This window comes from Delphinus delphis, chromosome 13 (assembly GCF_949987515.2).
Source record: "Delphinus delphis chromosome 13, mDelDel1.2, whole genome shotgun sequence".
Classification (NCBI taxonomy): Eukaryota; Metazoa; Chordata; class Mammalia; order Artiodactyla; family Delphinidae; genus Delphinus; species Delphinus delphis.
This window is the reverse complement of record NC_082695.1, coordinates 54,282,472-54,293,728: the sequence shown is the minus strand read 5'-3', so window position 1 is coordinate 54,293,728 and position 11,257 is coordinate 54,282,472.

The window sequence follows — 11,257 nt, the reverse complement described above, 5'->3', positions numbered from 1 at the left end:
TGCCGCGGAGCGGCTGGGCCCGTGAGCCATGGCCGCTGAGCCTGCGCGTCCGGAGCCTGTGCTCCGCAACGGAAGAGGCCACAACAGTGAGAGGCCCGCGTACCACAAAAAAGAAAAAAAAAAAATGAATGTGGCTGAAGCCATGAGCTCACAGGTCACAGAGTGGTATTACCATGGCTTAGTCATTAAGATCTTGCATTTAGGCCTTTATCACATTTTGAGTAAATTACCTAAGCATGCTTGGTCAGATTTAGTTATATATAAAATATATGGATTATAGTATATAATTCAGTGATTGTTATAAAGATTAAGTGAAGTAGTGTACACAAAGTATTTAAAACAGTGTTTGGCACATAGGAAGTACTTAATTAATATTAGCTGTTTTATTGGGTTGGCCCCCAGAAGAGTACAACTAGCAGCATACACTGCCGTGCTCTAGGATTTGTCATTATCTCAGGCTTGATTTAGGCCAATGTCCATATCTGAGGGTATCCAACCCTGCCTGCTGGGGCACATAGCAGGAGGCTTCAGGCAGAGGCAATGAGGACAATCAGGTGTATGATAGTACTGTGGTTACAGATGGTCTTTTGGCAGAAGGTCACATCCATGGTTGGAAATGGAGGTGATGGGGTCCCACACCCAGGGTAATGAAATGCCAAATAGGAATCCAAGTGAATACAATAGAGCTTACAGGAAGGTCATGGTTTGGTAAACAAACAGATGTCTGAGGTACACCCTGCATACATCTAGTACTGGGTCATTGGCAGTTGAGGACAATCATGCTTCCCACTGTGTCTTCATGATGATGCTCTAATGTTCTCAATTTGGGGAGCCAAGATTGGCTCAAAAAATGGATTAAGCTGGAACTGCAGTTTGAAGTGTCTGCAGGTGAGTAATTTGGGAAAAAGCCATTTTAGAACATATAGTTTTATGTCGAATAAACATATATTGAATCTTCCAGTTGGAATGCAAAGTGGACAATGTATTGGGCTACTTGTACCTAGCCAAGATTGTCACACAAGGGTGGTCCTTAAATGATTATTGATTAATTTATAGATTGCTTTAATATAGTCTAATTATCTCATATAACTGTGTTCACTTATGCATGTAATAAGTGGTCATATTTTAAAATTTAAAATGTAATGATTAGGTTGTAATTGTAGGGTAATGGAAGCAAAATTATATATATACTGAAAGTATTTTCCAAATATTTTTCTTTAAATTCTTTAATTTAGTCCATATTGATGGGTCTAAATGTATAACTTATTCTGTATGTCTCATTAAGTTTTGATGATATTATAGAGATAAAACAGGCATGTATTTACATGTCTATAGGAAACATAATAAATTAAATCCCAAAGCAGGTAAAACAGGCACACATTTAAGATTGTTTCAGATAAATTAATGTGTGATAGATCAATGGTAGATGCTTATAATGGGCAGGGTTCTTGCTACAGACAAGAGAATTTACTTTTTCTAGTTTAGGTAGAAGGAGAGTCTAAGTTGAACTTTCAGAATCATGTTAGGGTCACTTTACTTTTGCTATTGGCAGTAGTTACTGAATCAGGAAGCCTGGATTAATGCTGCTTCCCATCAGCTTTGCTTTGATTTGCCTTTGTAAAATGGGTTCTCTGCACACTTCCACTTTTCCCACATAATTCAGTTACAAATCAGTTTTGTCAAGGAGCATCTGACTGGTAGCACCTAAACATATCTTTACCCCAGCTGCAAGGAAATGTAGCTTTATTTTCTTTTTACTATGATTAGGTACTGGGAAGGTAGAATTTGTACTACCTGGAAACAATCAAACTATTGAGTGGTATTTTGAATAGTCCCTAATGTTGAATAGTTACTTCAAATGTCAAGAAAATATATAGACATTAGGAATGTTTTTATCATTTGTGTTTTATTTCATGTTCAACAAGACATCCTCTAAAAGTCCACTTCTGTCCTCATTGTATATTGGAGTAAATAGACTGTGTGTATCTAAAATCTGCATGGTATTTTTTGATGGAAGAAAACCAGCTTTCACAATGTTTTTTCATTATCAAATGTCTTCAACAGCACCGTGGGAGATTCAGGAATCTGGATGTGACGCATCCACTTCTGAAACCATGTGGGTTCTGTTTATGTCACCATCACATATTTCATGAACTAAACTCCTGAATCCTGCTTTTGATTGTAGTCAAGGAAGTATGATAAGCTGCAAAGAAACATATATGTCAATTCCTTTCTTATCTTTATTGTTTTAGTACTTGAGAATATTTCCATATTTATTCATAAAGCCAGGCAGAAGCTCTTCAGTAACTTTATTAACATATCATTTGCAAATTATTCACAAATTGTGATACAATGCAATAAAGAAAACAGAGCTTTAAAACTAAAACTTGATGTTAGTAAAAGTTTAGCATCTGCAGCTTGATTAGTCAATTCTTATTTATCTTAGCCACAAGCCAAATTCTCTGATTAGATTGATGTCTATATTTTAGACAAACTTTCTTAGACCAACGGTTTTCAGATAGGATGTCCAGGATGTGGAGGCAGATTGGAGGATTGTACTGTGACATAATAATGGAATAAAATAAAATGAGGTTCAATAAATGAAGGCAATAAATCTAAATAGTGAATTATATGATGATATCAATATTAGCAATAAACAGGAACAAATCTGGCTGTATATATTTTATCAGTCAGTGTGAAGTGAAAAACAAAAACCATGTTACTTAGACAATTCATAGTGTTAGAAGGAGAGCTGATGGAGGTCCAGCATCTAAGAGGCACATCAGCATCACAGTGGTTGATAAGAAAAGATCCAAAATATTAAGTAATGAGGTCTTCACACTCCCAGCTAAATATGGGATTTCCAAGATTCCACAGATTGCTAGACAGTAACCATCTGAGTGACTTCTCTATTGGCAGCCAGTAGGAGAGTCCTCAGGCCTATGGGAGGGTGGAGTATGAATTAAATAAAAAGTAGGAAGGAGGTCTCTTAAAGGCTCGTTCTGCCTGGAATGGAAGAAGGGGGGTTAGTGGTGACAAGAGACCCAGAGGTCATTACTACTACTCACTACTGCTCTACATGCTACCTGCCCTCTTTTTTTTCTCTTTGTATTCTTTCCAATACAAATCCCCAAATTCTAAAGTAATGCCTACAGAAAAGCTCTTAGAAAATGCAAGATGCTTCTCAACAATGTCTCTTACTTCATCTGCCTTAATAGAGAAAGGGTAAGAAGGAAGAGGAATCCTGATTCAAACTCTCCAAATGACTATCCTACCACTTTTCTTTAGACAGCCTACCCCTCTTTGTCTGGCAACTACAGGGCTCTTAGTTTCCTTTTGCTCACAGGTTTCTCTCTTTTCTAATCCCAGCCAGCCTTTTTAACCCAGCTCACCTCTCCATGATTCTACTGTTTGCTTATCTGGTTCACATGCTCAAGCTCTATGTCTCTGCCAAATTCCTGGAGCATTTAAAGTCTCCAGCTCTAAAATTCAGCACTTAATCTATCATCTATTCTTTGTTGTTGTTTCTGCTCTCTTAATCCTCTTACTCTGCTGAACAAATTGCAAATGATACAGAGCTGTGTGAGATAGCTAATCATAGAAAATACAAGTTATAATAGGCAGGAGTAATGGATACAAGACACCACACTGAAGTTTCATAGGAACAAATGAAAAGTCTGACTTTGGCCAATGGCAAAATTGTTCCATGAAGTGCAGAGCAAAATTAATTCAATTCTGTGCATTTTGATCATTAAAAAGTAATAAAATAATAGAATTCCATACTTAGGAGCAAAAAGGGAGACACATGTAGAGAATAGTAGTACACATATTAAAAACTGTTTACATAAAAATAGAAATTAGGTCTTTCATTTGTTCATTTATTTTTATACACTCATTAAGTATTTTTGATGACCTGAGAGATACCTCACATTGAACCGGGTATAAGGAATTTATAGGTGAAAAATGAGCTGCATTTCCCCTCAAAGATCTTGAAAGTTACTGTGAAAACTAGGGACTGGTGTACAGTATGAGAAACAGAAAATAGAGGTGTGTTCAAAATGCTAAGTGAAAGCAAAACCTCAGTATTACTGCTTAATAGGCAAATTATGGTGAATAAGGGGTCCATGCAAACTGAGGCTGATTCCAGGATGCAGTGTCTGGAAAGAACAAGGGAGATGGAAATCCCACGGTCCTCAGGCAGTCAGACCAGAAGAGGGATGTTGTTAGGTTGTAATTAACACACATGAAAAGAATTAAGAGATTACGGTGTACTCTGAAGGAGGCCACTTTGTATTAAAAGGCTGAAAAATGAGTCCTGTAATGAAAAATGACAAAAGAAAAAGAGAAGTAAAGAAGAGATAAAGATGATTATATTTCAATACTTGAAGGACTCATATAGGAAAAAAGTTAGAGTTACTCTGAAAATATACACAGGGCAAAATGAGACTTGGTGACAGAATGGTAAGAAGGCAGATTTTGGCTAAATAATGAGAATGTTCTAACAGTAAAAACTGTTCAAAATTAAAATGTGCTGCTTTGTGCAGGAGAGTTCTCAAGTAAATGACCCTGTTCAGTTGCAATTTTATTGCATCATATCTGGGGTTCTTTCCATATTTAATAATGATGATTTGATTATGCATGTTTTCATTGTATATTTATTTCCATAATACTTATTGAGAATCTATTATCTTCTAGGTACCATATTAGATAACTTACATTTAGCTAAGATTTTTATTGTTGTTGAAACGGGACACTGCCTTGTCTGATGGGAAGACACCAACAGGACACGTTAAAGGATATGGGGAAGGTAACTCAAAGTAGGAGCAGACTTTCAGGGAAGAATAAGCTTTCTAGGAGCCCTAACATTCCCCATAAGGGCACTGAGCTGCTGTTGCTACCACTGCAGTTAGTGAGAAATCAGTCAGGGCCAAGAAGTTCACCCTTGTTATTTTCACACATGGGTTTTGAAGCTCCATCCCCTACTCCCTGGGTTCTGTAAAAACTCTGTCAGGGAGACCCTGCTCACCAAGTGCAATGGAGTAGTACGAAACAATCCCAGAGTTTGCTACTTGAGAGTGGGCATCAAAGAGCAAGTTCCCTGGAGTAGGATGCTTTAGCAGACTTTGGCTGCAGGCTTGGTGATTTCACAGGGACAGTGGGCTAGGATATATTCAGTTTTAAAGGATGAAATGAGCAGTTCAACACTGACTTCCAGCATCTCCAAAATCTGAAATTCTCAGAGAGATTTTTATAATCTTTCCAAGGTAGGTATTTATGAATTATACTGAGTAACAAAAGTGACTATTATTCTCAATTAGGTATCAGAGTCTGTATTTACATACATAGAAAAATTATCATAATTATTTAATTACATACATTTACTTTAGTGAATAACATGCTTATTTGTAACTATTTTTTACATATCTATTCTTCCATGGGGACACATGGTGTGGAGGGCAGTGCTCTTTTCTTATTCACCTTTGCAATGGACAACATTTGTACCCAGAGCATTGCAGACTGAAACTGTGTTCCTGTCATGGTGTGCAAAAGGGTCCGCAAAATGGACTTACACAATAACAGAAGTACCACACTGAGGGATCTGAGAATCCTGGGAGTGGTAAGAGAATGCTGGTCTCCTGGATGAATACTGAAAAAGAAAACCTGAACAAGATGACCGACTTTCATTACACCACAATATATCTAGGATGCAGGAACCCTGAGTTACCAATGTAAGACCTGACTCTGGACTTATTCTGGATTATGTATAATGGAATTAACTGGCAGTCAAAGTCTCTGTAGCTATAACAAGCAAGGAGGACAATGGAATTGAATCATCAAAGTGCTGCAGTTTATGCAAAAAATACCATAAACAAAATCCTAAAGTAAAGTAACAGGCTGAAAAAATATATATTTGAAAAGCAAATAAATAATAGAGTAATATCTACTGGGTAGACATTTACCAAATACCTATTGTCACTGAATAACAAATATTTGGCTAGCTTTGAATGTAAATGTTATAGAATCAATTTCCTGGTACAAAATTAAATCTGAATTTTTGCAAATATAAATGAGTGTGACAATTTACTTATTGAGAATTTGAATGGCTAAATTTAAAAGTGTGACATCATGGTACAGGAACAATCATTTCTCTGCACTATTAAGTACTAATAGCTTCAACAGTCCCACTGATACACTGAGAGTGAAGTTCACTTGTAGCAGATATGCCATACATCACTAATATAGTTATATGCATCAAATGGTAATTCAGGTGGGAAAAGTCAGTAACATTTCTAGAAGACTCTTTTTTTAAGTTTTGAGCATATCTCAAAAATTCTTCAACTTTAGATACTGAAAATGGTTAGCAGTCTCTAAAATGTATTTCAACCATGCCTAAAGTTTGGGCGTCCAGATTCAAACAGATGAGAAATTGTGTTCTTAAGGTGTACTTTTAAAGAGTGTGATTTTCAAGTTGGATAAATGAGAAGAAAATTTGTTTGAACTATTTTATTTCCCTTCCACTCTTTCTTCTAGGATTTATACTCTTCACATTCTTCACTATGTTGAGATGAAAAATGATTTATCATGGATATCATTGCACATGATTTTGCAGTTTTTCCTCCTCATGACATTTAGAGGTGGCAAAGTTGAAATTCTGCTTTTAATTCATCCTCATGGGATCAGAAGATTTTTCAAATGGGACTTTTTTTCTTGAAAACACTTGGCCTGAGCTGAATTAACTAACTAAAAATTAAATATAGCTCTTATGCTTCTAAAGATTAGCATTGTGATATAATCTAATTTCTATTATCCTGCCTTTTTATTAGCATTTAAATTTTTATAAACATTTGCTGGCTCAAAGTGGATATTATGTTCTTGTTAATGTTATCTATCTAATGCACTCTCTGCTATTCATAATAACTGCTAATATTGTTCAACTATTTGAAAGTTCTTAATAATTTTTGTACAACAAATTAACAGCTTTCAAAATCAGCATTAATTATCTCAAGATTTTATTATTGTAATAAATAAATATGCTTATATTTCAACTGCCTGAAGAAGCCCATGGAGGTTTTCATCTCAAGTTGCATCTAGAATGCCTATCTAAATTTAAAAATGAATATCAATGAATATTCAGATGTTAATATCAATTCAGGGTCCACACCTTGTTCATATTCTTTTTTTTTTTTTTTTGCTGTACACAGGCCTCTCACTGTTGTGGCCCTCCCGTTGTGGAGCACAAGCTCCGGATGCGCAGGCTCAGCGACCATGGCTCACGGGCCCAGCTGCTCCACGGTATGTGGAATCCTCCCGGACCAGGGCACAAACCCGTGACCCCTGCATTGGCAGGCGGACTCTCAACCACTGCGCCACCAGGGAAGCCCCCTTGTTCATATTCTTGACATCACTGTGCTGATTAGAGATGATGGGAATGTATGTGGCCATGCCTGCACTGAGCAGGTAGATGACCAGTGTGTCAGAAATCAAACAGGTTACTTTGTCTTTCAATGTCTGATAAAACCATGTATCATATTTTTTATGAATACCGAAGCCAAAGTTAAACTTCAGGGTATCTCTATGTAATAAAAGAATTCCTACATAAAATTAAGAAAAAAAATAGAAAACTTGCCTTAAGTCTATAAATAATCCCTAAGGAGGAAACTTGAATCAGCAAAAAAAAAAAAAAAAAAAAAAAAACAAAAAACTATGAAAAACTGTGTAACCCTGCAAGTAATCAGGTGCTGAAAATTAAGACAGCAATGAGATGCCATTTCATACCCATCAGGTTGAAAGAAAAAAATTAAAGTAAATATCAAGCATTGGTGGCAAGACATGTAAATGAAAAGCCACAAGCAATTTACTAATACACAGTAAATGTGAAGAAAATATACTTAACAACCAGCAACTTGATTTCTAGTCTATATCCTAGAGAAATATTTGCATATGTACACCAGAGATAATGTAGGAGTTGGATTATAACCAAACAAGGAAATAGTATACAGCAACTAAAAAGAATAAATGGGATCTACTTGGTCAAGTTTGACAAACATAAAAAATAATAATTTTGAGTAGAAAAAGCAAGCTGTGGAATGAAAACTAAAACAAGATAATACATAATATTTTTAAAAGATGCCAATTATGTCTTTTGTGACTTCAACACATAGTAAGCATATAAAGAAAATGCTTAGGAAGTTTGCACAACAATTTTAAGACAATGATTCCCTCAGAGGAGGGAACTAAATATAGCTATTCTATTACTCAGAAAATAGGTGTGAAAAATAAAATCTCTAGGAAAAAAATAATAATATGACCCTCTTTTTACAGATGAGGAAACTAATGTACAGAGGAGTGAAGTAACTGTCCTGTGATTGCACAAGTAATTAGGGATAAAGTAAGAATTTGAACTAAGGCTATCTGGCTTCATCCTATGCTCTTAATTACTATGATACATGGTGTCAAATGGTTAAACTATTTCAGTAGATATTAAAAAAAAAAGCTATTTCCATTAATTGGCAGACAGGTGACTTGAACCCATTTCTAATTGATTCAAAACACTTCCCCATGGCCCTGGAACTTTAACAGAGGAGGGATATCCAAATATTTAGCTCAAATGATGTAAGATCTCTTACAAAGGAACTGTCAATTTACTGTAGACCATAAATGCCTAGAAACTTCTATGTAACCAGTCAACCCAGGAATTTGGTTGCTCTGGTAATCAGTGTTTTTTTGTAGGAGTTCCAGGCTGACATTTCTTAGAAAATTTATATGACTTTCTGTATTCTGAGAAAACATCTGTTAAGAAGTTGGGGAAATCGGGAAAAATATAATTTTGTGAAATTTAAAATGTGACAATCAACATTGAGACTACTAATTTAAAGGAAACTGCTAATGTTAAGTCCAAGCAAGAGCAAGAAATGGAGCCACTTCTGGGAGTCAGGACAGGAACACAGGAGAAAAGTGGTCACAGTATAATTAACCTTCCTGCATCGTAACTGATACCATATTACGTGTTTGCGGCCCTGTCTGCTATAAACAATGAGTTGTCCTTGCCAATAATACATATGTTAATAAACTTAGATGTATCATATTCATTATACATTTGTACAGGTGATATTCCAAACAGTAAAGTTGGAAGCAAAATAAGTCCTCAAATTGGCAATTTCAACAGGTGAGTTTGTATGTATTATGAATGATGCTAGGAGAGATGTATGTTACATTATCAAATGTTGCCCAATGATGAATGCTGGAGTTTGAATATTTGCTATAAACTATAGTTCTTTGTAAAGCAGATACAACACTTCCATCACTGAAAAAGGAATGAGCTTGTGGTATGTAGAATAATGGCCCCCAAAGATGCTTGCATCTTAATCCCTGGTATCTGTGAATATTCTTATATGGCAAATGGGACTCTGCAAATGTGATTAGGTTAAAGATCTTGAGAAGGGGAGATTATCCTGAATTATACAAGTGGGTCCAATCACAGATGTCAAACAATGGAAGAGGGAGGCAGAAGGTTAGAGAGAAAAAGATTTGAAAGTGCCACATTGCTGACTTTGAAGATGCTGAAAGGAACCACTAGCCAAGGAATGCAGGTGCCTCTAGAAGGTGAAAAAGGCAAAAAAATGACAGTTTCTCCAGAATCTCCAGAAAGAATGCAGCTCTGCTGACACCTTGATTTTAGCCCAATGATACGTCTGACCTACAAATATAAGATAATACATTTGTGTTGTCTTAAGCCAGTAATTTTGTGGTAATTTGTTGCAGCAGCAATAGTAAACTAATGAAAGTTTGTATGAAACAGCACTATGAAGATGCTTTTGGATTCACTCTTAATAATTCAACCACAATATCACTGAAAAATGAAAGAAAATTTTCCTCATTGGCAATATTTGCCACGATGCAAGTATCAAGAATATGGAACAGGGAGATTAACCCTTGCCATGTTTTTAAATTTTTATTTTAAGAGTAGCTTTTAAGTATTTATGGTATATCTTTCAATATTTTAAATAGTTTTATTTAAACTTTATTTTGTGTAAATAGTTGCTTCTTAATGATTTCTATTATCAAATGACAATATCAGGTAGACATCATTTTTATGTATTATTGAAATACATTATTTTGTCACAATATACTTGTTCATAATAATACAAAACTACACACTGATTATTGTATCTTTTCCTTGTTTTCCACACAAAATCATCTAAAGCTTTATATAGCTCTTTCATAGAAAAATAATTTCCTGTGTATTATTATAGTGGTTCACTACAAAGTTAAAATATATAAATAAATTATTATAAAAATATAGGATATCTTATGATTGCAGGAATTTCTGAGGATTCCTGGAAATTTTTATTTACTTTTTCTTACTCATGAAGAGAAATATGTGTTTGAAATCTGACAACACTGGGTATCAGGGTGCAGGGGTGTGAGTCCTCTTAGAAAGTACAAAACTAGTATATCCTTTTTTGAATCCATAGACTCAAAGTTATGTATTCTAAAAACTATAGACTGTGAAGCATGTAGTATCATCCAATCAGCACTGGCAGAAAATAAATTGAGTGTTGTAAACAACAGAGATGAATTGCTGGAAAACTGTGACACATCGATCATTATAATCATACAGATTCCATCATCTCCACAGTATAAGAACAATGGCTGAAACATTCCATGTTGTTTATAGGACCATGTGGTAGAATAAGGAATAATTAAAATAGATCTGGGAGAACTAGACTTATTGAATAGCTCTCTATTCCTGAGACAGGTTTCACAGTATTATCATTTGAGTCTCCGCATATTATAAATGGAAAACACAGACTTGAAGTGGCTAAGTTACTGGCACAAATTCCTACCTTATTTGTTACTCTGGGCCATTCACACAGCTCATCATCTAATGAGATATGAGCATAGACTTTGAATTAAACATTTCTGGGATTGGAATTGCTCATTGTGTTCTTCTTTTAACTATATCTACGAAGTGAATGCAATGTAAACCAATCACAGTCAGACTAAAACCTGGAAGGAAAAACTTTTCATATTATGTTTCTCAGTTTTGTGGATACAAAATCAGACTGATCATACACATGGCCAGATATTTCAGAGACATTCAGGAAAATGACAAATTATTCAGACAAAACCTGCTGACTTGACCCTTCCCCTGCCAGGGAATGAGATGGTGTCCTTTGTGTCACAGTTGAGTGTGTACTGGGTGCAAGTGTTCCTTAGCAGCTGGAGTGAGGCTGAGGACCTCTGGGAATGGTTT